The 27,624-nt window shown below is 45.1% G+C and overlaps 1 long non-coding RNA gene across 1 annotated transcript; it reads right to left on the bottom strand.

The window, feature by feature from the left end:
• On the bottom strand, positions 1 to 23,039 carry LOC143934800 (uncharacterized). Its single transcript, XR_013263370.1, has 3 exons — positions 22,759 to 23,039; positions 22,495 to 22,681; positions 1 to 179 (listed from the first exon to the last, which is right to left on the bottom strand). It is a non-coding gene; the product is annotated as an uncharacterized LOC143934800 (long non-coding RNA).
• Positions 23,040 to 27,624: the final 4,585 nt, after the last annotated feature.

Genomic DNA, 27,624 nt, shown 5'->3' with positions numbered 1-27,624 from the left:
TAAAATGTAGCACATGTTTAATAATTACAAAAAATACAAAATACAAAGTATCATAAATAAAATCATAATACACCCCAGATTAACATATACAGGTACTCATAACAGAGTTCAATTCTGGTGGCATATAGGGAAGGTTCCTCTACTAGTTTCGTGGATCATCCGCTTCTTCAGGAGGATGTCTATATAAATGAATAACATACAATTCATTAACAGTCAACAAATTCATATAGATAAAGAAATAGAACATTATTCAGCCAATAATTATATAAAATAACAAATAAAAGTAAGAATGAGGGGAATATGGGGACATTTACTCACCCAGAGGGTCAGAGAAAGGGAAGATAAAAAACAAACTTCGGGTAAGTGGGCCCCTTTTATATTCCCCCTCCGGAGGACATGGGGGATGGAATGCGTATGGCACTAGTAGAAATAAAGTATTTAACTCAATTAGCGGAGAGAAAGAAAAAAAGAGACACACAGCACCACTCCCTACCGTCAAATAACAGTAAGAGCTTACCGGTCACAGAGTATGCAGATATTTGTGGTAACCAAAGTGAGGTATCACACAAAATTTGATGGTATAAGCAGTTAGTGAAAGCAGTTAGTGAGACTGCAAATGATTCAGCATGTTGGATAAGGGTAAGATATCACTGCGTCTATATCAAAAATTAGAAAGAGGGGAAAAATATATACACATATTCCTTTTCTATAGCGGTGGCACATATTTAAACAATCTAGATAGAGTAAACATATTACCTGGCAGATGTGTATAAACAGGGTAAAACCACCCGTCCTATACCGTTGCCTGTTCAGTAATTTGGACTTGTAGATAGTTCACTATCTTGGTTATAAATAAGGCACCGCTGCGTCTACATCAAAAATAAAGAGAGACCAGGGAAAGGTATGTATGGCCAACTATCCCATATAGTGGTCACGAATATTTGTAAAGATCCAGATAGTATTCAAAAACATATTACCTGACAATTGCAGATTACTGAAACAGAATCGCCGGTCCTACGCCAACGCCAGCCCAAACACAGCAGTCTAAACAGACCGCTGCTTTATGGGATCCCCAACGAGCGTTCCGTCAGGCGTGCCCGCCGGCGAGAACGTCGGCGGCGTCTGACGTCATGCCGTCAGCACCTCCACACTGTGCAGATGCGGCGTAGGGTAACGCCGCACCAGAAGTGCGCAGGAAGGAACAAATAGACAGCGGAAACTCCGGTGTCACTGTCCTAAAACCTGCAAGCCATGGGGGAAGGAAAAAAACGCCCCAGGCCAGGGGGAGCACATGTCCGCCGGAGGGGGAGATACCAAACAGGGATTCCACCAACAAATACATATCGGGAGGGAAGTTACACCAGGAGAAAGGGGGGAAAAAAGGAGGAAAGGACAAATTTTTCTCTAATAGGTCTGGGCAAGGAAAAGTCCCACAATATACAGCAAAAGTTTTAATAACAATTAATATATTTATCATTGATTCAATAATACAGACATGGTATTACAATAGCATATCTGAATAATCTAAGACAATGTACATGCCATAAGAAAAAGGGGGGAAAGGGGAAAATTCCCAAAGAAGAATATTGGAAGAAAAAAAAATTAAAAATTCCACCATACTGTCTAAAGGAAATGTTTGTAGGAAATTGTCTCATTAAGTCCGGGAGGATGGGTGGCATTGAGACGTTCGATCCAGAGGGTTTCTCTCTGTAGGATCGCTCGGTCCCAATCCCCGCCTCTTGGGTTTGGGGGGATCACCTCTAATACGTAGAACTGGACAACGGAAGTATCAAACCGGTGGTGGAGACCAACATGTCTCCCAATGGTGTAAGTTTTCCATTTCCTGAGTAATAGAGGTGATCTCCAATGCGTTGTCTGAATTCCCGAATTGTTTTGCCAATATAAAATGCTTTACATTGGCAAACCATCATATATACAATACCCCTAGTACCACAGTCAGAAAAGGTACGTGGCCGAAATAATTCACCACTGGGTAACGTGAATTTATTTCCTTCCATAATCCATGGATAACGGGGACAGTCATTACATTTATATGTACCTCGAATAGTATGTGATATCAGATTTTGTGGAGTATAGTGACTTTTTGTTAGATGGTCTCGTAGGGACCGGGCTCTGCGAAATAACGCCTCTGGTGTAGAACGTACAAGCTTGGTTAATATATGATGGTCCGTAAGGAGATGCCAGTTTTTACTTAAAATATCCCGGAGGATTGAATGATGGGCAGAGTACGTAGTAATAAATCTAACAGAATCCTTATCTGTGGTTTTAGGTCGTTGGTGCAATAACATATTGCGGGAACGTGAGGTTACTTTATTAAATGCTTTTCTCAGGCACGTCTAGGAATAACCCCTCAATAAGAGACGGTTCCGTAACGCATCAGCTTGTAGTTTAAAGTCTGTATCCAAGGTACAATTTCTACGTAAGCGCAGGGATTGTGCAAAAGGAATACTGCGTATTAAGGGTTCTGGGTGAGCGCTAGTAGCGTACAGAAGGGTATTTCCTGCCGTAGGTTTTCGGAAAAGGTCTGTATAGAGAGTACCATCGGGACGTTTTATAATAAGCAGATCCAAAAAAGAAATTTGTTCATGATCAAAATTAAATGTAAATTTCAAATTAAGGTGGTTATTGCCCAATGCCTGTATAAATTGTAATAGTCTTTCCTTTGTTCCTGTCCAAACTAAAAATAGGTCATCCAAATAACGATACCAAAGCAAAGTGTCTTCTAAAAAAGGAGCCAGGTGGTCACAGGAATAGACATATCTCTCCCAGCCACCCAGGTGTAGGTTTGCATATGCAGGTGCACACGAAGTGCCCATAGCGACGTCTTGGGCCTGTAAATAATGTTGGTTATTAAATAGAAAGAAATTATTTTTAAGGATAAATTCAAGCAGGGACAAGATTAATTTATTAAAAGGCCATGTATTTAGATCTTGTTCATCTAGGAAGGATCCAGCCGTCCGGACGCCCAACTGGGGGATACTCGAGTACAAAGCCTCGATATCTATCGCCACGAGGAGGGCGTCCGGAGGGATCGGGATCCCATCCAGATGTTGTAGCAAGTCTGTGGTATCCTTAATATAGGACGGTAAACTTCGTACATGGGGCATTAAGTAGGCATCCACCAATTTACTAGCGTTATCAGTTAAGGAACCCATTCCTGAAACAATTGGTCTACCTGTTTTTGTAATTATTAAACATGTATTAAATTTTATTATTATCTATCTTTCCTTTTTCTCTCTATATATAAAGTACCGGTATAGTCCAAACACCAATCATTGGTCTGGGTTGAGTATAAAAAGCTAACATGAATGGCTATCTCAATACCCCCATACCAAAAATTCCATTCTCATATAATGTTATGTCTACTCCATTTGGGGGACTGTGATGTACAATATTTACTTTCTGTGTCATGTTGGTGACTACCCTCAATATGTATGTTGATACTTTGTATTTTATATGCCAATGTGCTATTATGCATTTGTATGGGTTGATCCATGCCCTGTCTTTGGTCTAATAAACAATATAATTTTTTACATGTGTATATGGTTTTGTCTGGCTCTACCCCACACACCTCAACTAAAGTCCCACCCTCCCCACCTCTTTTTGCACAAGCAACCAGGGATGGAGGCACAATATTCCCGTTGCGTCTCATTCAAAGTCCCACATATTCCCTTTTTTCTTTGGTAGTATATTAGGAACAGAACAACAGGAACGGTCTGCAATGAGATCCAGCTAAACTGGATCAACTGCCTGCCTGAAGTAGATTAGAAACAGGACAGCATGAACAGTCTGCAGTGAGATCTAGCTAAACTGGATCAAATGCCTGCCTGAAGTAGATTAGAAATAGTACAGCAGGAACGGTCTGCAGTGAGATCTTTTTTTATTTTTTATTTTATTTTTTATTCTTTATTTAGTTTTTCAATACATTCCAAATACAAACATTGTAAAACATAGTAGGACAGAGGGGACAATAATTCAAATAACATTACATAAGAATAACCGTAACTCATTTTCCCCTTTTTCCGCCCCCCATCCCCCCCAACCTATACTTCTCCCGGGCCTCCCACCCCACTCTCTATTTTGTGGGTGGGAGGCCGGGGAGCCCTCCCCCCTACCCTCCAACAGCCCTATTACCTCGCTATACTTCTTCGTTAACTTGAATAGTTTCCATCATTCCCATTTCTTCTGTGGCTCCCTACTTCCACTCTCCTCATCTACCACTGGTCCTTCCATTTTGTATATTTTCTCTACTCTTTATAGCCACTCCCTTGATTTGGGTGCTTCTATTTCTTTCCATTTCTTTTGGATCAGGCTCTTTTCCGCTTTTATTAAACGACTTATAAGGAAGTTTCTATACTCTTTTATTGGGATGTCTACACCATGAAAAAGACATGTCCAAGGGTTTTCTAGTATCTGGACATTAGTTATTATTTTGATGTACCCTAAAATTTATCTCCAGAACTCTTTGATCTTTGGCAGTTCCACCAGATATGTACCATATTCCCTAATTGTCCACAGCCCCTCCAGCATTTCCCAGATTGGTCTTCTTGAAATCTCGCCATTATATCTGGTGTCCTGTACCACCTTGATAGACTTTTATAATTCATTTCTATCAGACTAGTATTTTTGGAGGTTCCATGTATCAGATACAAAATTTTTCCTATGTTCTGCTTTTCCTCCCATGGTCCTAGGGTTTTCTAGTATCTGGACATTAGTTATTATTTTGATGTACCCTAAAATTTATCTCCAGAACTCTTTGATCTTTGGCAGTTCCACCAGATATGTACCATATTCCCTAATTGTCCACAGCCCCTCCAGCATTTCCCAGATTGGTCTTCTTGAAATCTCGCCATTATATCTGGTGTCCTGTACCACCTTGATAGACTTTTATAATTCATTTCTATCAGACTAGTATTTTTGGAGGTTCCATGTATCAGATACAAAATTTTTCCTATGTTCTGCTTTTCCTCCCATGGTCCTATTTTGTCTTCCCATTTTTTTTATATAAGTTGGCACCTCCATTTCATCAATCTGTCCCAGCATCTTGTAAACCTGCGAGATACTTATCCGTGGTATTTTTCCCTCACACATCCGCTTGAAAGCGGTTCATTTTTCTCCATCTCTCAACGGTTGAGGTAATGCTAAAACAAAGTGTCTGAGCTGGAGGTACCGCCATCAATTTATATCTATCCATTCTTTTCCTTTCTGTAATGTTTCTAGTGTATTAATTTTCACTTCTTTTATTATGTGTCACAATTGAATATTTTCTCTTTTTATCCAGTGTCCTCCCATAGTGCTTTTACCTGGTGGGAATAAGTTGTTCTCTTTTAAGAACATAAATGGGGAGTTGTATTTCCATTTATTATGTTTATGGACTCCCTCCCATACTCTAAACACATTTTTTGTAAGTGAAAGTGTTGCTTCTCCAAGTGATCTATATTTTGGTGGTATCCAGATTTCCTTCCCTAACTGTGTCCCTGCTAAGCTGTGCTCTATTGCTACCCATCTTTTTTTGCTTTCTAATTTTGTCCATTCTACCACCCATGTTAATACTACTGATTCATAATATTTTTTAATTTAATCCTCCCTGCTCTTTTTCCAATTGTAGAATCTTTAATGATATTCTAGGTTTCTTATTTTTCCAAATAAGCTTGGTGATTAAGGACAGAGGTTTTGTTGTTTTTATATCTTCTCTTACTTCATCCAGGGGAATATAGTATAGTATAGTATAGTATTTGATATCTCTCCAGACTCCTCAATAACCTTTACCAAATTTGGCATAGAGATTTGGGGTTTTGACAAATAAAACAACACGTCATCCGCAAATGTGGCTACCTTGTGTGTCTCTTCCCCGACTTCGACTCCTTCTATATCAGGGTTTCCCCTCACTGTCTCCAGAAATGGTTCCAGTGTCAACACAAACAGTAAGGCTGACAGCGGACACCCCTGTCTAGTCCCATTGTACATCCTAAAAGGAGCATAAAGTATACCGTTTACCATTACCGTAATCCATTGGACTATTATAGAGTACCTCTATCCAGCTCAAGATTTGAGGGCCAAACCCTATTCCCTCCAAGGTACCTATCATAAATCCCCAGCAGAGGCCTTTAGGGAATATTATGAGCAATTATATCTGGTAAAAAAGAAAGAGACGGGACAACAAGAGACCATCAGAAGGGGAAAAATCAAAGAATATGTACTGCAAGCAAAGGTCCCTAGATTACCACAGGAACTAGCTCAGGAACTCGAGAACCCCATATCCGTGCAAGAAATAAATCAGGTAATAAAGGAAACCTTGGGAGAGAAAAGCCCTGGCCTCGACAGCTTTATAATAGAATATTTTAAAAAATTTGGGGAAATATTAGCACCAAAATTATGTGCATGTTATACTGGATTATAATGGAGTATACAATATGGTTTGAGTAAGGAAGCCTCTACAGTTACGATCATTACAATACTGAAAGAGGGGAAAGAGAACACAATATGCCCAAATTATAGGCCGATTTCATTATTGAACACAGATATAAAATTGTTTGGGAAAGTGCTAGCCGCCAGAATAAAAAAGCTAATGCCTACTCACTGAGAACCCCTCTCGCACCAACACTGAACTTTTCAGTCTGGATACACATAGTCGCAGTTCATCATTTCAGGTAACACCTATTTTATTGAATATTGAGCCCCAACGGGAGAATCCTACCATCTCCACACCTGTCGATATCTGCCCGCACTCCTGGGCCATACACTCCTTCCAAGTAACCTACTCTCTAACGACACTATCCCTTCCCCACTCAGAAAGACCATATAAACTCCATATTGTTTCTTTCTCCTTCCAACGTATGATAGCTTCAACCGCTTATAATCGGCACATAGTTTTGTTATAGATTTTCTGTTAATTCTTAGTAATTACTTTCTAGTTATAGCAGCATTCCTACACACTGTTTCTTTGACCAAATTTGCATACATTTTGCTCCTATACTATATTATAGTATCTAGTCACAGTAAGTTCCCATTTGGGGTGACTGGATACTGGATTCTTTTAATTGACTAGCATGCAAAGATTGACCATGGTCACTAAAATAGTTGTAGCTTCACCTTCCCCCTCCCAAGGGGTTTCTCAACAGACTCTATCTCTATCATTTTTCTCAGAATATTCTGTTCTGTGACTCACGACATTAGATGTTGCAGTTCAGTACGACACTAGCTTCTGAGCTAGACCTAATTATTACATGTTTTGTCGATTGATGTTTGTAACGGTCTACATTTTCCAAGCTGCCTTCAATATATTGTTATTGTTAATATATTGTTATCAATATTGTATACCTGACAAATTTGAAAAAAAACTTTGTTGAAAAAAAAAAAAAAAAAGCTAATGCCAGACCAGGTGGGCTTCGTGGTGGGCCCGGGAAGGAAAGGACAATGGAGTGAGGACACTTTTGCTTCTCCAGAAAATGCGAGAGAATATAATCCCCAGTCTACTCCTATCGATAGATGCTGAAAAGGCTTTTGATTGAGTAGTTTGCAGTGAGATCTAGCTAAACTGGATCAACTGCCTGCCTGAAGTAGATTAGAAACAGTACAGGATGGATGGTCTGCAGTGAGATCTAGCTAAACTGGATCAAATGTCCGCCGGAAGTAGATTACAAGTAGTACAGCAGGACTGGTCTGCAGTGAGATAATAACAAGTCCCTAAACATTAGAAACAATGGCTTTGAAATGACAGAGCTCAATTCTTTTAGGATCTGTGAGTGCATGCCATATTTATCCACCTTTATTCTGTCCAAATATTTCTGGACCATATCACTTTTGAGCCATTGTGTATCATTTGGGGCTGTGTCAATATTATCCCCATTATGGGCATGAGCTTCCCCGTGCTCCTTTGTATACACAGAGCTGAAGAAGGTATTTAATACATATGCCTTCTCTTTGTCCCCAGTCACCCTCTCTAGATTCTTTTGTAAAGGGCCTACATGCTCAGACCTGATCTTTGAACTATTAATATATTTTAAGAATTTTTGGTGGTTTGTCCTACTATCTTTTGCAATCCGTCATTTGTTTTGAATTTTTGCGTCCTTGATTTCCTTTTTTACATATTCTGTTATTATTTATAACATTTAAACAATGATAAATACATAATTAGAAACTAAAAGAGGAGAGGGCTATGATCCGCGAGGAAGGAAGGTCTGTACTAGGGAACTAACTCTTACAAAAGCATTTATATTTTCTAGCAAGTTCAGAGGTACATTGCAAGTAAATTAAAAATATATGGGGGCGTGGCTTGCCGTGAGAGAAGATGGCAGCTTAACTCCTGAGCTCCATCACACCCTAGCCTTTTTCTTTGAAATAATTGAGGAGACAACTAAGCTTTCTCTCTTCAGGTGATGGGGACGGCATCCAGAGGAACATCTCATTCCAGATCGCGTTCCCCCAGAGAAAATTCCACTCGTGGACCGCAGAATATCCCTGATCTCTTCAGAGCACAGAGAGCCAACATGGCAACCTCCTCCACAGCCTCCTCACAAGACGGGATTGTCTTGTCACCGTCCCCCTCACCTTCTTCTCTGTCGGACCCCCCACAAGCTGCTCTACAACAGCCGAGCCTTCAAGATTTGCGCACTGTGGCAGCGGACATTAAAGATACACTCTTCGCTGCTATCACTGACCTCAGGAACGAGATACATGACATAGCGGGAAGAGTACATGAGGTAGAGAAAAAGACCGCCATTCAGCAAACCGCGATCTCTAGGATCCATCGCTCCATCGACACTCACACTGCCCAACTGAGAGACATCCAAAGGCACGTCGAGGATTTAGACAATAGGGGCAGGAGACGCAACCTTCGGGTGAGAGGACTCCCCGAAAGTGTGGACACCGATCAATTGCTCTCTGTGGTCTCATCACTCTTTAATGAATTGCTCAACAAGCCTGGTCAATCTGCCATAGCTATGGAGAGAATACATAGAGCTCTCAGACCCCGCGGTCGTGACACGGATCCACCGAGGGATGTAGTGTGCTGTCTCTATGACTATCAACTTAAAGAAAATATTCTTAAACAAGCCAGGTCTCAGCGGCAACTTGATTTCAACGGGCATCACATCACCATCTATCAGGATCTCTCGGCTATAACACTAAGGAATAGACGAGCGCTCCGTCCCTTACTGGAATCTCTAAAAATCAAAGGGATTGCTTATCGTTGGAGGTTCCCGTTTGGTCTTTCGGCCTCTCATCAGGGAAGATCAGCTCTCCTAAGAGTACCTGAGGATTTGGAGGCTTTCTGCTACACCTTGGACATTCCATTAGTGTCCCTTCCAGAATGGTATGCAGATTTCACCATCCCAAATGCATACTCCAATCAACGCTCGGATGCTCAGATGGAGACCCAGCAGTCCCACTTCAGACGACAACGATCACCATCTCTGCCGAGAACGACTCAAGCAGTGGCCTTGCAACACCAACAGTCACACCTGAGAAGTCCCACGGCTGCCCCCACCTCCCGCAGGGCTCGCCGTGACCGCTAAGTGAACTGGCCGCACTTACACAGCTAAGTTACCCTCACATTCTTTTTTCGTTTTTTCTTTCTTATTGGTTGATGTTTTTCTCTCACTTAGCCCCAGTAAATTATTACTTTTACCTCAGATCGCAATGTACGAATAAGTAAATTGATATAGAGACAGGGTACACCAAGGAGCTTCAACATATGCCCTTTATTCTCTCCTGATTCATACCTACAATAACCTGCTCTTACAAGAAGTTGAAACTCGAGCTATAACGTATCATCTTTGCTACCAGTATGTTCGTTATCCCCGTATCCCTCAAGATAGATGCTTGTATGAGAACTGCCTCTCTTACTATAGCGCGAGTATCCCACTCAGGCTTGCGGTCCACTTCAACGAAATACTGTAGTGTACATTAGAGTTATCTGCCTCGAGACATAGCAAGAAGGTCAAGCAGTCGTCTTAAGCAGGAATTCGATTTCAACATACCCCTCCGTGTTGAATTTCTGGATACATCGGATAAGACTTGTTTCACAGGCCATGCGAAAAGACATAGGATTTACCAAGCATATTTATGCAATAACGACATGATACCTGTGTCTACCAATAGACTATATGATACATAGCTTGGAGAGTCTACCGGAAGATTTATTGGTTAAACGGTTAGTTTTACAGCATTATGTTCTAAAGCTGCATAATGGTTACCACACGTCCTAATACTTACTCTAAGTGGCATTGTTCTTTGAGTGGGGGCGGGAGGCTCTGGTGTGTCGTGCGAGTCCTATCGCTCACAACGAGATTGAACCTAATTGACCTGTTGACTAATATGACCGTTACCCAATCTTATCCACGTGGTATTATTGCCTTAAATTCCTCAAAGGTCAGACCTCTCGTTTAGTTTTTGCCACATACCAACGGAAACCAGTATATGAAGATGGGGCTGGAGAGGCTTGCCAGAGCTGAAGGCCCTCAATGTTTTGGTTATTATAAAAGTTATTGTCTTGCTTATGGTTCTTGTTATTGTTTAATGCACCTGTAACGCGAGAGTTTTACAACAGACTAGAACATCCTAGATATCTTCACTGCAATCCTGTACGTGTCGGTTTTTCTAGGGCCATAATACTGTATATCTATTGATGCATTCAGGACCGCCTACTCTTACCTCTGTTTACAGTCAGCAGTGAATGGTTCCTTTACCCTTATATTTTAACACAGCATAGACCATCCCGATCTCACTGTAATAAGACCATTTGTCCCTTGTCCTAAGCACACATTTCCTAATAGGCTAGGGGTGTGATGGACACACCTTTACGGTTAGTTACTCTTAGGCAATCACCTCCCACTCAGTGACTTGTAGAACTATTCTGTATTTTAGCATACGGAATTTGTTCTATAGGTCCCTATTCACTTCCGGCTTTCCCACGACCTGTCAGGGAAATAGCCGCAATCTCGCGAGGCACGTTCGTGTTAGCGCGCGTCGGCGCCCACGTAAACGCATAGTAGTTTCTAAACGAACGACCGACGCTACGCCTAACCGGGCGGGCGTGCGCAGGGATGTTACGAGTACTCTACGTAGCCGTACGATCGCCCCGACGCGCCCACGACGTGACCCGGTCATCTCGTCTATTTAAACGTTCACCTGACAGAGCCGCATCGCTGGATTATCGTCAGCTCTCCTGTGTACCTGTGCCTGTGATCCTTGTTGACTTGACCTCCTGTGTACCGACCCGGCTTGTTTAACCTGTTCCTGTTGTTCTCCTGGCTTCTACCCTTGGCTTGTACCCGACGTTCCTTGTCTGCTTCCTGCACCCGATCTCGGCTTGGCTCAGACTCCTGCTTCCGGTCTCATCTAAATCTCCGAGGACTGACCTCCCGTGTTTGAACCTCAGCTTGGTTTGACCTCTCTACTGAACTTCCTAGCACGGTTGCCCCGGACTCCTGTTCACCAGGCCCTTGTCCTCTGCTGCTGCTACCTGGCAACCTGTGCTACTGTGGGCATTGCATCCCTGTATCACCTTCAGGGTTGTGCTGCACTCGGCCGCAAGGGGAGCCCTCTCAGCATCTCGGCCTCATCTCCCGGACGTGACAGTATAATCCAGCCATGTCAGAGGCCGACAGAGGCAACTCCCCAGAAGAAGCCATTCTACAAGAAGTTATGGCTCTTACGCCAGCTATTCAGGAACTCCAGGAAAGTTATCTTTGGCTGAAGGAACGTCTACAGCACTGTCTCGAATTGCCCACCTCTCCTGGTCAAGTACCTGCTCCAGTAGTCTCAACCGCTCCAGAACCATGAGTTCCAGCCCCAGAGCGTTTTTATGGGGACCGAAAGAAATTCCGATCCTTCAGAAACTCATGTTTCCTATACTTCTCCCTGCAACCTCAGACCTTTTCCTCTGAAGTAACCAAGGTGGGGTTCACCATTTCACTGTTAAGAGACGATCCCCAGACATGGGCCCATGGCCTGCTGGAACACCGCAGCCCTTCGGTAGAAACTCTGGATCTGTTCTTCGAAGCCATGGCACGCCTATACGACGATCCTTTTCGGACGGCAACAGCTGAGGCAAACTTGTACGCCCTTCGCCAGGGCGAGCGACCCGCAGAGGACTATACAGCAGAATTCCGCATATGGAGTACTGACTCCGGTTGGAATGAAGCAGCACTCAGATATCAATATCGGATGGGGTTGTCCGAAGCTCTTAAAGACGAGCTAGCCAGATTAGAGGTTCCCTCTACCCTCGAGGATCTTATCCAACTCACCATCCAGCTAGACAGGCGTCTTCGGGAACGTCAGTCCGAACGTGCTCGGATTCCCTGTTCTTCCCAGGCTTCACCTTCGGTTCTCCCAGCAATGACTGCTGTCCCGTATAACATGCCCCGTCCCGCCTTAACCTCTGAAGAAAGACTGTATCGCCGACAGGCACGCCTTTGTTTCTATTGTGGGGAATCAGGACATTTCATAGACAATTGCCCTACAAGACCAAGTAGACCTGTCCTCTGTACCCCATTTCACCTACAGGTGACAAGGTTGGCCTCCACCCACGTCACCCTTCCGGTCACTTTGATGGTAGCAGGCAAGAGGGTCCCGCTACAGGCAATACTTGACTCTGGCGCCTGTAGCTGTTTTCTGGATCTAGCCCTGGCTAAAAGTCTGGCCCTTCCACTCAACCTCAAGAAGCAGAGATTGACCGTGCACCTGGCCGATGGCTCCTTACCTAGCTCTGGCCATGTTACCAAAGAAACCATACCCATCCTAACGATCACTGATTCAGGTCATCGGGAATTCCTAAAGTTCGATGTCCTGAGTTCTCCAATGTTTCCCGTTATCCTGGGGACCCCCTGGCTGCAGGCACACAACCCCAGGATTGATTGGATCAAGAAGGAGGTGTCCTTTACGTCTGCCTATTGCCAACAACATTGCCTGGATCCCGAATCAGGTGACTTGTCCCGTTGTCTGACCATCCAACCCGTACCCAGTCCACATCCTGACATTCCAGCAGCGTACCAGGAATTCAAAGATGTCTTCGACAAGAAGAAAGCCGATATTCTACCGCCACACCGTCCCTACGATTGCCCCATCGAGTTACTTCCGGGGGCCCCCATTCCATTTGGCCGGATATTTCCCCTTTCAGAAACTGAACTTGAGGCCCTGAGACAATATATTGATGAGAACTTGGCCAAGGGATTCATTCGTCCCTCGTCATCCCCCGCCGGTGCAGGCATCTTTTTCGTGGAAAAAAAAGACAAGACCTTAAGACCGTGTGTGGACTATAGGGAATTGAACAATATCACCCTAAAAAACCGTTATCCACTCCCGCTCATCCCCAAACTCTTCCAAAGATTCCACACCTCACGTATTTTCACCAAACTTGACCTACGTGGGGCTTACAACCTTGTCCGTATCCGGGAGGGGGACGAGTGGAAGACGGCGTTCAGAACGAGATTCGGGCATTTCGAGTACCTAGTCATGCCATTCGGACTATGTAATGCTCCAGCAACCTTCCAGCATTTCATCAATGATATCCTCCGGGAACATCTAGACCACTTTGTGGTCGCTTATCTTGATGACATCCTTATCTTCTCAACCTCTCTGGAACTTCACAGAGTGCATGTTAAAAAGGTACTATACATCCTTAGAACGCATGGGTTATATGTCAAGGCCGAGAAGTGCGATTTCGAGAAAGAATCTATTCAATTTCTGGGACTTATTATTACCACAGGTGGAATTGCCATGGATCCCCAAAAGGTGAAATCTATCCTGGACTGGCCCGCTCCCTCCGACAAGAAGGGGGTTCAGAGATTCATTGGGTTTGCCAACTTCTACCGAAGATTCATAAGGAACTTCTCCACCATTGTGGCACCCATCACTCAAACTACTCGTCTACACACCAAATTCCATTGGTCCCCAGCAGCGCAGTCCGCCTTTGACCAGCTCAAGACCCTCTTCACTACCGCACCAATCCTGCAGCATCCAGACCCCGCCTTGCCCTACGTGCTAGAAGTTGACGCCTCGGAGGTGGCCACAGGGGCGATTCTATCTCAGCGTCAGGGTTCCAAGGCTTTACTTCACCCCGTAGCCTTTTTCTCTCGGAAGATGAGTTCCCCAGAGAGGAACTACGATGTGGGGGATCGGGAACTTCTGGCGATTAAAACCGCTTTAGAAGAATGGAGATATCTCTTGGAAGGTGCTGCTCACCCCGTCCTCATTTTCACGGATCATAAGAACCTAGAATACCTCCGTACGGCCAAACGCCTGAGACCCCGACAGGCCCGATGGGCTTTATTCTTTTCAAGGTTTAATTTTCACCTAACCTATCGCCCAGGATCTAAGAATGGCAAAGCAGACGCTTTGTCCCGGATGTTTCCTGATACTCCGGAGGATGCTCCACCCAGTACAATCTTGTCTCCCCAAAATTTTCTACTAATACAACCGGATCTGAGGTCTTCAATAGAGCAGGCCTCTAGCCAGTGTACGGAGTCTGAAGTTTCTTCTCTAAGAAGCCAAGGAGGGCTTTTATGGCATCGAGACAAGATCTTTGTTCCCCGGCAAGCCAGGTTACTGGTATTAAAAACTTTCCACGACCACCAACTAGCAGGCCACTTTGGAGTTCGAAAAACAATTGACCTTGTACAGCGGTCCCTATGGTGGCCTACCCTAAAGACGGATTGTAAAGACTACGTTAACTCCTGTACCACCTGTCAACGTAACAAGGGATGTAACGCCAGACCCTGGGGTCTGTTAAGACCACTGCCAGTCCCGGAGAAACCATGGAAAGAAATTTCCATGGATTTCATCGTAGAGTTACCTCCCTCTGAAGGGTTTACGACTATCTTGGTAGTGGTAGACCGCCTGTCCAAGATGGCGCACTTTTTGCCATTGAAAGGAACTCCCTCTGCCTTGGATACAGCGAAGACCTTTATAAAGGAAATTGTTCGATTACACGGGGTACCTGATAGCATCGTATCAGATAGAGGGGTACAATTCACCTCTAAGTTTTGGAAGGAACTTTGTAAACTGCTCTCGATTGGAATATGCCTGTCCTCAGCCTATCACCCACAGAGCAACGGTCAAACTGAGAGGACCAACCAGACATTAGAGCAATATCTACGATGCTTCTGTTCCTTTTCCCAGGATAATTGGGTTTCCTTGTTACCTTGTGCAGAATTTGCCTATAACAACTCAGTACACGCTTCTACCAATCAATCGCCTTTCTGGGCGAATTACGGATTCCATCCTTCATTTCTGCCTAATGTCATTCCTGAATCCTCTGTCCCGGCAGTTCAAGATAGGGTAAACCTTATTCAGGCAAACTACCAAATGCTCCAAGACACCATGAAGAAGGCTCAGGAACAGTACAAGAGACAGTACGACAAGGGGAAAAGGGTTAATCCTGCCTTCAAGACAGGGGACAAGGTGTGGCTCTCAGCGATAAATCTTAAGCTGCCATGTCCATCCCGGAAATTGGGACCTAAATTTCTGGGTCCTTTTGAGATTAAACGGGAGATCAATCCTGTAGCATTTGAGCTCGTTTTACCTGAATCTTTTAAAATCCACCCTGTATTCCATGTTTCTCTGCTTAAACGTGTTACCTTCAGCCCTTTTTCAGGAAGAGAAGAAGTGCCCCCGCCTCCAGTTCAAGTTGGTGAAGAAACTGAGTACGAAGTTGAGTCTATCCTTGACTGCCGCCGGAGAGGTAGGACTGTTCAGTTTTTGATCAAGTGGAGGGGGTATTCTGCTGAGGAGAACTCTTGGGAGCCTGCTAATCACGTACATGCTCCTAAACTTATACACAGTTTCCGCAGCCGGTACCCTGAAAAATGGGCTCGGTTGGGCATCCGGAGGCTGCCCCTTGGGGGGGGGCACTGTCAGGGAAATAGCCGCAATCTCGCGAGGCACGTTCGTGTTAGCGCGCGTCGGCGCCCACGTAAACGCATAGTAGTTTCTAAACGAACGACCGACGCTACGCCTAACCGGGCGGGCGTGCGCAGGGATGTTACGAGTACTCTACGTAGCCGTACGATCGCCCCGACGCGCCCACGACGTGACCCGGTCATCTCGTCTATTTAAACGTTCACCTGACAGAGCCGCATCGCTGGATTATCGTCAGCTCTCCTGTGTACCTGTGCCTGTGATCCTTGTTGACTTGACCTCCTGTGTACCGACCCGGCTTGTTTAACCTGTTCCTGTTGTTCTCCTGGCTTCTACCCTTGGCTTGTACCCGACGTTCCTTGTCTGCTTCCTGCACCCGATCTCGGCTTGGCTCAGACTCCTGCTTCCGGTCTCATCTAAATCTCCGAGGACTGACCTCCCGTGTTTGAACCTCAGCTTGGTTTGACCTCTCTACTGAACTTCCTAGCACGGTTGCCCCGGACTCCTGTTCACCAGGCCCTTGTCCTCTGCTGCTGCTACCTGGCAACCTGTGCTACTGTGGGCATTGCATCCCTGTATCACCTTCAGGGTTGTGCTGCACTCGGCCGCAAGGGGAGCCCTCTCAGCATCTCGGCCTCATCTCCCGGACGTGACACGACCTAAGTGAACAGGTGAGCGGGTACTCACCTGTTGCCGGATAACCCTTCCCTCTCTCTACCCATTCCCTCTTATCTTACAAGCAAGTACTCTATCACTTGCGTCCCCCTTCCCCCCCCCCCTTTTTTTATATATATATATATATATATATATATATATATATATATATATTTTTTTTTTTTTTTTTTTTTTTTTTATCACTAAAACCTCACGTTTCACATAACCTACTGGACCAATAGGGTAAACATGTTGAATCTTGAACATCTAAAACTCATCTCCCTGAATGCTAGGGGTCTAAACATCCCTGAAAAGAGATCGCAACTCCTACTCTCCATGCACAAACACAAAGCTGATGTTATATTTATTCAAGAAACCCACTTCCGCACCACATCTATTCCGAAATTACACAGTCGTTATTATCCCATTGCTTATCACTCTACATCGCCTAACGCAAAGACAAAAGGGGTCTCCATTCTTTTTGCGAAAAACTCTCCATTCGCGATTACTGACACCCTGGTTGATGAAAATGGCAGATTTTTATTTCTTAAAGGCACTTACCTAAACAAGACCATAACGCTTGCGAACATATATGCACCAAACACCCATCAAGTAGCATTCATCAAAGATATAGTTCAAAAACTGACCGACTTCCAGGAAGGTATATTGGTGCTTGGGGGAGATTTCAATGTTCCCCTAGATCCTATACTGGATACGTCCTCGGGCACCTCATCACTCACCTACGCTGCCCTAAAAGCCATTAAATCTCAACTACTATACCTCCTTTTACATGATTCCTGGCGTACCCTTTACCCAGATACGAAAGATTACACCTTTTACTCAATCCCGCACAATAAACACTCCAGGATCGATTTTCTCTTTATTTCACAAGCTGCTCTGCCCAACCTTAAACTGGCGTCCATTGACCCTATGTTTCTTTCAGATCACAACCCAATATCAATTACACTTTCCTTCCCTACATATCAATCGAGATCAAATTCCTGGAAACTGAATCCCTCTCTATTAACAGACCCCGCTGTAGCGTCAGAAATTGAACAGGGTATCTCACAGTTCTTTTTAGACAATATTGCCACAGATACTTCCCCTTTTATTAATTGGGAAGCACACAAATGTGTGATACGAGGCCTATTTCTTAAAGCGTCTGCTAGGGAAAAAAAAGAATCCCAGCAACAATTCCTTGCTTTAGCCGCTAAAATTAAACAATTGGAAAACACACACAAACTCACCAGAGCAACAACTCTTCTCGCTACTCTTACTCAAGCTAGAAAAGATATGTTAGAGCTGCTAGGGAAACAAACAAGACGCAGATATATTCTCTCACAAAAAACCTATTATGAATATGGCAATAAAGCGAGCAAAATGCTTGCGAGAGCACTCCAAGCAAAGAAGGCACGAAACACTATTCATTGCATTCATGACACGGCGGGAAGTAAATTGCATTCAACACCTGATATAGCTGCTGAGTTTGTAAAATATTATTCCAAACTTTACAACCTATCCTACCCGCACGCTAATGACACTTCCGAAACAAGCAACAGGGAAAAGGTTATCTCTGACTTCCTAAATCAATTCGGTCCATCCCCGATATCCGAAGAGTCTCTCCAATTGCTTGATATGCCTTTATCAACTGATGAAGCTGGAGTAGCACTTAAATCTATGCAATCTGGTAAGAGCCCGGGCCCCGATGGCTTCACGGCTGGATATTACAAAACTTTCGCACACTTATTGACCCCACACTTTATCTCCTCTTTCAACACATGCGCATCCCGTATTGACCCGCCCCGCCACCTTTTGACGGCCCATATAGCCGTTATTCCCAAACCAGGAAAAGACACTGCAATAGTGCAAAATTACAGCCCTATCTCACTCTTGAATGTAGACGTTAAATGGTACGCAAAAATCTTAGCTAATAGACTCCTCCCCTTGATTCCGAATCTCGTCCATCCCGACCAAGTGGGGTTCATACCTGGGAGGGAGGCGAGAGACAACACCCTTAAGGCTCTCAATATACATCACTACTTAACGTCCCATCAACGAAAAGGATTCTTTTTGTCTCTAGACGCGGAGAAGGCATTCGATAGGGTGGCATGGGACTACATGAATGCCATGTTAAAAGCTATCGGATTACCTGAAAGAATGCTAAACTTCATTCAAGCGCTCTATTCTGGTCCCACAGCTAGGGTACGAGTTAATGGCCACCTATCGGATGCCTTCTCCATCACGAATGGTACTCGCCAGGGATGCTCACTCTCCCCGTTAATTTTTGTTCTCTCGCTTGAACCACTTCTGAGGCAAATAAGAGCCAACCCAGACATAAAAGGGATAGATGTCAGAGGCCGTGACTGCAAGATTGCCGCCTTTGCGGATGATATCCTTTTGTTCTTATCAGACCCTCTGACTTCTATCCCTAACCTGTTAAAAATTCTAGACTGTTTTAAATCTATCTCTAACCTTCAAATTAATTTTTCTAAGTCGAATGCACTAAACATATCCTTGCCTGAAACACTCCGATCCCAATGTATAGATAATTTCCCTTTTCGATGGAGCTCTAAGAGCCTGACGTACCTAGGAATACAGCTACCAAAATCACTGACTGACCTATACTCCCTTAACTTTTTACCTCTCATACAAAATTTGACAAATGATATTACAAGATGGTCTAAGGGAATCTTCTCCTGGTTTGGGAGAGCTGCCATCATAAAAATGAACGTATTGCCCAGAATTTTATACTTACTACAGAAAATCCCGATTAAACTCCCCAAGACTTTTTTCACTTCTATTCGTAGACTATTTACGAAGTTTATTTGGAACTCTTTACGTCCCAGGTTAAGCCTTGAACGCCTCACAGCCCCGAAATTACACGGTGGTGTAGGCTTACCCGACATACACAAATATTACTTAGCCAGCCATCTCACTAGGATCATTGATTGGAATGTTCACCACTCTACAAAAGATTGGGTCCAACTAGAAACGTCTCTAGACCGGATCTCTCTAACCCAAACCCCGTGGATTCACCCTAAATCTGTTCCCACAGTCTATTTAGACCATCCGATAATTGCTCCAAAAATTGCAGCTTTTCACCATGCATGCACTCACTACCATATTTCCACGCCTTGTGGTCCTTTGACACCTGTTAAATTCAATCCTGATTTCCCCCCGGGCATGAATTCCTCATTTTTAACCGGATTCTGGCCTCACCCCTCAGTCCTGTCCAAACACTTTTTTGAAAACGATCAACTCCTCTCCTATCAGGCTCTCACACATAAACTCAATACTGACCAACTCTCCATATGGTCGTACACTCAAATCAGACACTTCCTCACATCTACAGCTCTGAAAGTAGAAGGTTCCAGAAAACTGACCCCATATGAAGAAATATGCACTAGTAACGAACCACAAAGACACTTAATTTCATTTTCATACAACTTGCTTTTCCCTCATAGTTCTAAGTCCAACCATTGGACCAATAGGAAATGGCACACAGACCTAAAAACTAACTTAACTGAAGAAGAATGGGAAAAAGTTTATACCATAACCCACAAGGGCTCTTTGAACGTTAGTGCCCAAGAAAATATGTACAAGTTAATATCCAGATGGTATCAAACACCGTCTATATTACATCGATCATTCCCTGCTACCTCTCCCTTATGTTGGAGATGTAAAACTGATTTAGGCACTCTCGAACATATCTGGTGGTCTTGTCCTTCTCTTCAACTATTTTGGAAAGAAGTGCATCGCCTTACTCAAGTGATCACCACTTATTCACTTGACTTTTCCCCTGCTCAACTATTGTTACATGTTTCAAAACGATCCAAGCGGTCCTACATGGGTTCGTTAACTATGCATCTCCTCATGGCGGCAAATTTATGTATTCCTGCCAAATGGAAGTCCTCAGATCCACCGTCGCTACGAGACTGGTTCCGTAGAATAAATAAAACAGCAGAATTAGAGGAACTGATCCACCAATCGAAAGATACCCCTTCGAAATACACCAACACTTGGTCCTGTTGGTTACACTTTCGCCATACTGCTGAATACAGATCAGTGATCCCTTAAATTGATAACGTGTGATTTCTCTTCTCCCCCTTGACATGTCATTCCCTCCCCTTTGGCCCTTTTTTTTTTTTTTTTTTTTTTCTTTTTTCTTTATTTGGTGAAACCTGAGGATCCTTTTTCTTTTGTAAGCTGTTTAAACAGATGATTCATGTGGTATTACTTAGGACAATAACCGGCATATGTTTACTGTTTTAATGTTCTTTATCTTTCACACAGCGGTTGCATCCGCGATTTATATTCTTTTTCTTCTTGCATTTATGTAATGTCATATTGTGAGTTTATGAAAATTTAATAAAGAAACTCATTTTCCAAACCCAAAAAAAAAAAAAAAAAAAAAAAAAAATATATATATATAGAAAGGAAAAACACAAAAAGCAAGTATTTAAAACATTTGATTTTCTGTTGCTTTTACCTGCATTTTTTTTAGATAGGGTCAGGAGCTCATTAAAATAAAAAAATAAAATAAAAAAGCCTGTCACAGTCTATCAGTCTCCTTTATACTATAATCATCCTCAGACAACAATTCCATTTTTTTTTGTCAGGGTGAAAATAATCAAAGATTGTCAAATTTGCAACAAATATTCAACTATAGCCAACCACTGGTGTAAGCTATCTGACAAACTTACAGGTGCACTAGTGTTTAGAGTAAAGCTAGCCATAAACATTTAGATTTCTAGTGCTCAGCCCAAAAAATAATAGATTCCTCGATCCATGCTAAGTAGCAAAAAGAATCTGCACTGCTGGCTACTGTATACAGACAGCTGCAGCACACATTCCTGTTTGAAAACCCAAATAGCAACTGCATATAATAAAATACAATCATGGTCTAGCCAATAATTTTTTTTAAAACCAAATTTTGGCGAGTTAAGTGATGCTGACAGGGCCACCGAAAGCCCTAATTTCAGTAGTGTATGGCTATCTCAAAGTGATTGTAAAGTCAAAAATTTTTGGGTAAAAATAACAAACATGTTATAGTTACCTGCACTGTGTAGTGGATTTGCACAGAGCAGCCTGAATCCTCCTCTTCTCGGGTCCCTCTTTGCATCTCCTAGCCCCCCCCCCCCCAATGACTGCCCCCACAGCAAGCAGCTTGCTAAGGGGACACCTTAGCCAAGTTGCAGCTCCGCATTTCCATTCAGACACAGAGTTGCGGCCCTGCCCCTTCTCTCCTCATTGGCTGACTGACTTTGAGTGACAACAGCCTGAGACAATGGTGCCACGCTGCTAGTTCAGCCAATGAGGAGGGGAGTCCTGGGCAGCGGAGACAATCCTACAACATCACTGGATAGAGAGGGGGATCAGGTAAGTGTTAGAGGGACGGGGGTTGCTGCATGCAGAAGGAGGGTGGAAGGGTTTAGTGTTTGACTATGTAAGAGAGTAATGTTGTCCTCTATGCAATGCCTTTATGCAATGCCTTATCAGTTCTAACTTTATCACACAGAATTCCTCTCTGTTCCTTTAGCAACGTGTGCCATTCCTCTTCACAATATCACATGCTAGCATTCCCTTATATGGCTTGGTTATCTTCTGACCCATCTTCCCCTCCTTCCTCTGGGCCACCCAACTCGTATCCAAGCTCTCTCACTCTATTCTGTTCCTCCGCCGCAGTCTCAGCTGCCGGCTCCAGGGGGCAGTATGGGCAAATAATGGGTTAATATCCCTCCTCCACTGCTTTCTGTTCTATCTCCTCGAGGGTCTGCCCAAACTCCTGTCCTACACAGGAATCCAAAGGGTAGGGGCTGATAGAGCTGCAGGGAAAAACAAACAAGCTTCTCTCCCTGTCCCCTCGCACTCTTCTGGCTGTTCTTGACTATATAGTAAACTCCAACCACCCTCATAGATGCCAAACATTTATCCACATACACATTTAGAACATGACATTACCTCTGTCGCCCCTTGCACTGCGAAGCCTCAGCAGCTGAGCTAACCCTCAGGGGTCTCTCACACCATCAACCCGGAGTCACCATCCATAGACGCTTGTTGCAAGGTTCCGTCTTCTCAGGGGCCAACAGCTCACCTGAGTCAGGACACTTTCAGTCTGCTGAGTCGCAATCCTTCAGGACGAAAGACACTGAACAAATAATACACAGTCAGCAGAGATCCAGTGGCAGGTTCGTGAAACAGCCCCAGGCGAGGAATAAAGATTACCTGTCTCTAAGATGACCTCCGGAAGCCAACAAGACCAGCGGCCAGACCGGAAATACTCTCAGGGTTGCAGAGGCCCTCTTGGTCTGTCCCGGCTAGCCACTCAGTCCCTCAGTCACGGTCTCCCTTCGGTCGGAACCTGGGGCACCACATTTTGGGAGCCAAATGTAATAGATTAGAACCACAATCAGGTTCAGGTTAGATGTTTGCTGCTGCTCTTAATTATGAAGTGTGAATGTACGTACACACCGGGAGTAATCACACTGACATCTGCTCAGTTCAATTACTTCCTCATCTCTCTTTATTGCAGGGCAGTGCCCGTCATTTTATAATAAGTAAGGAGTTGCATAGAATCATATTACATGTAAGAAAATAGGCATTTTATAATTATCATTATGTTCATTACATTCCTTCACACAGTGAGAAAAAAAATGCTTATTTATTTATTTATTTACACTTTGCAGCCACCTGAAACACTTCTACAGTTCAGAATGGAAATAAAATTAAAACAAGCTAACTTTTGCTATTGCAAATGTGTACTTTATAAAATTCTTTGATTGCTTGGCCCATTCATATATCTATGAATAACTAGTACTAGGAGAACAAGATGAGGTTCAGGTTAAGGCCATATTGACATTGGTTGTCAGTAAAACTGGGGGGTTGGCTGCAACTAGGGATGAGCTTGATATTCAGGTTGAACATAAGTTAGGCTCGTTCGCCGAAGAACGAACATTATGGGGCAATTTGCGGGAAATTTGAGCGCTGCGGAATGCCCCATAATGCACTGCAGTGCATTGCTGTATGATGATTAGCCAATGCATGCACCTGACCTACATGCTTTGGCCAATCCCATCGCCCTCTACAAAGAGAGCCATTATTGGTCAAAGGCAGGGTGCCTTTGGCGAATGGCTCAGAGGGACTAAGTCCACGCTCCACAGTATATAAGGTTGCCTACTGTGTAGTGTCGTGTGGACGGAGAGATACTGTAGCTTGATTTAGATTAAGCAAGCAGGTTATTCAGTTAGTGGCAGTGTATTTGATACATATATATTATATTTTATATATATATATATATATATATATATATATACTCTGCATCCAGTGTAGACTATATCTACAGTGCATTCCGTGGTGTACGGTTTCTACTACACTTCTGGTACAGTGCATACAGTGCAGCTGTAGTGCAGTTGCTACTATTGATGGACGAACATCTAACGGGACGGTCGTGAACGCGATCAAATGTTCGCAAACCGCAGGTTCGTGGCAGGTCCCATTCAATTTAATGGCAGGGGAACATTAAAAACCTCCAGGTCATATTTGCCGCCACAAAATACTTACTAGCTGTGCACATGCATAGTCCCACAACATGGACACTGACATACCAGAAGTATTAAGCAACTCTGCGATCGACAACGACAAGCATTCTTTTTTTATCTGTGAAATTTCGTCAATTCAGGAGCTTATGAAGGCCATGGAGGAGAGGCAAGCCCAGGCCAGGCTATGAAGCAGGTGCAGGAGATGATCCTGCTATTGGAAAAGTTGCCATCATTTTTTTTTGTAGCGGGTATCCCAAATTTAGGGGTGACCTGAGCAATAGTTGGCTTGGGTCTTCTAATTGTTTGGACTCTGCCTTGCTGCTGTTTCACCTGGCGTGCAGTTCCCCTTAGGTGTATAGGTGGTGCTGACACTTGTACCCGGGGTTGAACCACAGGTGATGGAGTGGCTATTGGGTGTCCTCTCTCGGCAGCCATGCAGTGGGCGTGGTCTACATGCTGTGCATACCGGAAGAGGGAACAAAAGGGGCAGATGCCATTGTTCTTGGCACGAATACCCGGGGATCTGTACCCGGAGGAGTGTATCCCCTCGGGGGGGGGGATATGAGCATTGACTGTGGGGTCTCGGGCACCTTCAGCCCGAGGCTACGGAGTTCCAGGTAGGCCCAGTACCTTTAACTGGGTCTACAAAGCCAGACTAAGAGGAAGCCAGGGGAGGATAGGTCCCATAACAGGAGGCGAGTGATAAAGATTGCTGTCTCGGGAGAGGCCTGGTGACCTGTCGGAGGGAAGGATTCCTTGCTCTGCAGACTGCCTTTGCGGAGTGCTGCTAGCCTGCTACCTAAGGAGGGATCTCCTTGACTTTGTCCTTGGAGGGGGACTAAGTCACTGTTCGAGCTCGTTCCGGCTGCTAGTGCCATTGGGTTACTATCCTGGTGAGCTGTACCCACTCGGGACCGAGTGGCGATGAAGCCAAGAATGTGCCTGGGGGGGCGTGGCAAGATGGCGACCTGAGTGGACGTGTGTGAAGGGAGCTCCGCGCTGCACTGATTATTTATCCGCATGAAAAAGGATTTATCACGCCTGTCTAACCTTGTGATTGTGCCACTTGACTCTGGGCATGAGAAGAGGGCACCCCAGCTTACAGAAGAAGCGGCAGCAGGCCCAAAAAACCTTGCCGGATCCCCGGGAAGCACGTGCGCTCTCCCTCAACATGGCGTCCCAGACGGATAACCCGGAGTCGGCAGCGCTGGGGACCGACCAATTCACCGCTCTTATGCAGGCAATTACGGGATGCCAGACTTCGCTGACGGCCAAAATAGAGCATATGCAAATAGAGATGGGTTTGATCCGGAGGGATATGGACAAAAACAGAGACCGGCTTGCTGAGGCTGAGCGGAGAGTGGGGGATACGGAAGACACGGTCCACTCGCATGACAAATCTATCCAGACCCTACAGGTGAAGATGAGGGTATTGGAGTCCCGTGCCGAAGACCAGGAAAACAGAAATCGGAGGAACAACCTCCGCCTGGTGGGCCTTCCAGAGGGGACGGAGGGCCGGGAACCGGCGACTTTTGTGGAACACCTGCTGCGCACCCTTTTACCCCAGGCTGTTTTCTCCCCCCAATTTGTGGTTGAACAAGCGCACCGGATGCCGTCGGTGAAGGGACCGCCGGGGACGCCGCCGAGGACCTTTATATTCCGGCTCCTGAACTTTCGTGACCGAGATGTTGTGCTGCGGGAGGCGAGGAAGCTGGGGGAGCTGCGATACGAGAACGCCAGGATTATGATTTTCCCGGATTATTCGACTGAAACACAGCGCCTCCGTCGCACGTTCGATCAGGTTAAGGCACCGCTTCGCGCCAGAGGCTTGAAGTACAACATGATGTTCCCGGCTAGACTACGGGTGATCGATGGCGAGGCTGTCAGATTCTTCGGGTCACCGGATGAGGCTTCTCGGTGGATTGAGTCGCTGCCTCGGGACCGTTAGATCTCCCGCTCTTCGTGGAGGTTGGTGACGCTCCTGCCGCGTTTGCGGCCTCTCTGTTCCCGACACCTGTGACTTTATCCTGCTATAGGTACTGGCTGGCTGGGCTTCAATACCCGTGGGCACCCCCATTGGATCCCCGCTTATCCTTGTTTGCCCCCCTCCCTTCTCCCCCTGGGACCGTGTTTGGTGCTGGCAGAAATGTACTGGGGCCTTGGGTTGTCGCACTGTAAATCGGCGCCTTGGGCTCGGGGGACATGGGGGGACTCCAACCTGTTGCGGGACTGGATGACTTTTCTGGGGGGCTGGTGCAAAGCCATTACTCTGGTTCGGGATGGGGCCATTCCGCGGGGAGAGTGAGTGAACCTCCCCCTCCCTTTTTCTGATGGCTGGACGCCTTCGCGCCCTCTCCCCCCCTTTCACTGGATCCCCTTTGGACTTGTTCACAGCTATTAGCCCGGGGGTTGGCGGGTGGGGTGGGTGGTGGGACTGTCGGTGCTGGGGTTGTCTCCCCGCAGGTGAGGTGTCCCCTGAGGGTCTCTACGGAGGTCGGTGGGGCCTGGAAAGACTTTTATGGATGGAACTGAGACGGGCGGTGGGAACATAAGTTGGTGCCCTTAGTGTATGCTAAGAGACGGTTAATGCATATGTTCTGTTAATTACTAGAGGTATATGATGCCTCCTATACTTCCTGATTCTGTGCAGGGTTGCAGGGTGGAGCTCCCAGATTCTCTCTCCCTCTCCTTTTCTTCCCACCCCTCTTTTTTCTCTTCTTCTTCTTCCTCGCTCTTTACTCTTGCTCTCTCTTTTTCTGGTGATTCCATCTATATCTGGTCTCCACGGTGGGCTGCTGTGCCACGCTGTCCCAATAGGAGACCTTCCTATGTAAGTTTTCTTTGATTGGTTTGGGTATGCAGACACCTTACGCTACGGTTGGCGGTGTGGGGTGGGGGGGGTTGGGAGTTAAAGTTTAAGTTTAAGTTTTGCTTTTTTGTTTTTACATTCCAAGATGTTATGGCTGCACTTTCTGGTAGACAGATATATTTTTATGTGTACAAGTGGCATTTGTGGGTGTGTGCCGCCCCACGATTACGTCCGGCTTTTGAGGGGTGGGTTTGGGCTCTTGGGTTATGGAGGGAGGGGCTGTCCTCCCGGGGCCCGGCTTGTCTACAGTTCCCCGAGTGTTATCTAACTCGACCCGTGTTATGGCCCAGCTGAAGGTTCTCTCATGGAACGTCAGGGGTCTTAATAATAAAATCAAACGCTCACTGGTTTTCGAGTTCCTTAAAAAGTATGACCCCCACATCTGCATCCTACAGGAAATGCACCTGGTGGGCAGCAAAATTCTTAGCCTCAAACGACCATGGGTCGGCAGACATTTTCACGCTACTCACACGGGATACTCTCGAGGGGTTAGCAACTTGGTTCGTAAATCTCTTACCTTTGAATTGCTGGATGTCAAGCTGGACCCTGGGGGACATTATGTCATTATACACGCTTGCGTGAACAGGTTGGAGTTGGTGGTGGTGGGTCTCTACCTACCCCCTCCGGCTGACATGTCCTTACTACACAGCATGGTTCCCATACTGGCACAATATCCCACGGACA

This window comes from Lithobates pipiens, unplaced genomic scaffold (assembly GCF_037356315.1).
Source record: "Lithobates pipiens isolate NorthernLeopardFrog02 unplaced genomic scaffold, aLitPip1_a1.2 Scaffold_10, whole genome shotgun sequence".
In the NCBI taxonomy this organism is placed as follows: domain Eukaryota; kingdom Metazoa; phylum Chordata; class Amphibia; order Anura; family Ranidae; genus Lithobates; species Lithobates pipiens.
Note: the sequence above shows the minus strand (reverse complement) of the source record. Positions and strands in the feature narration are given on the sequence as shown.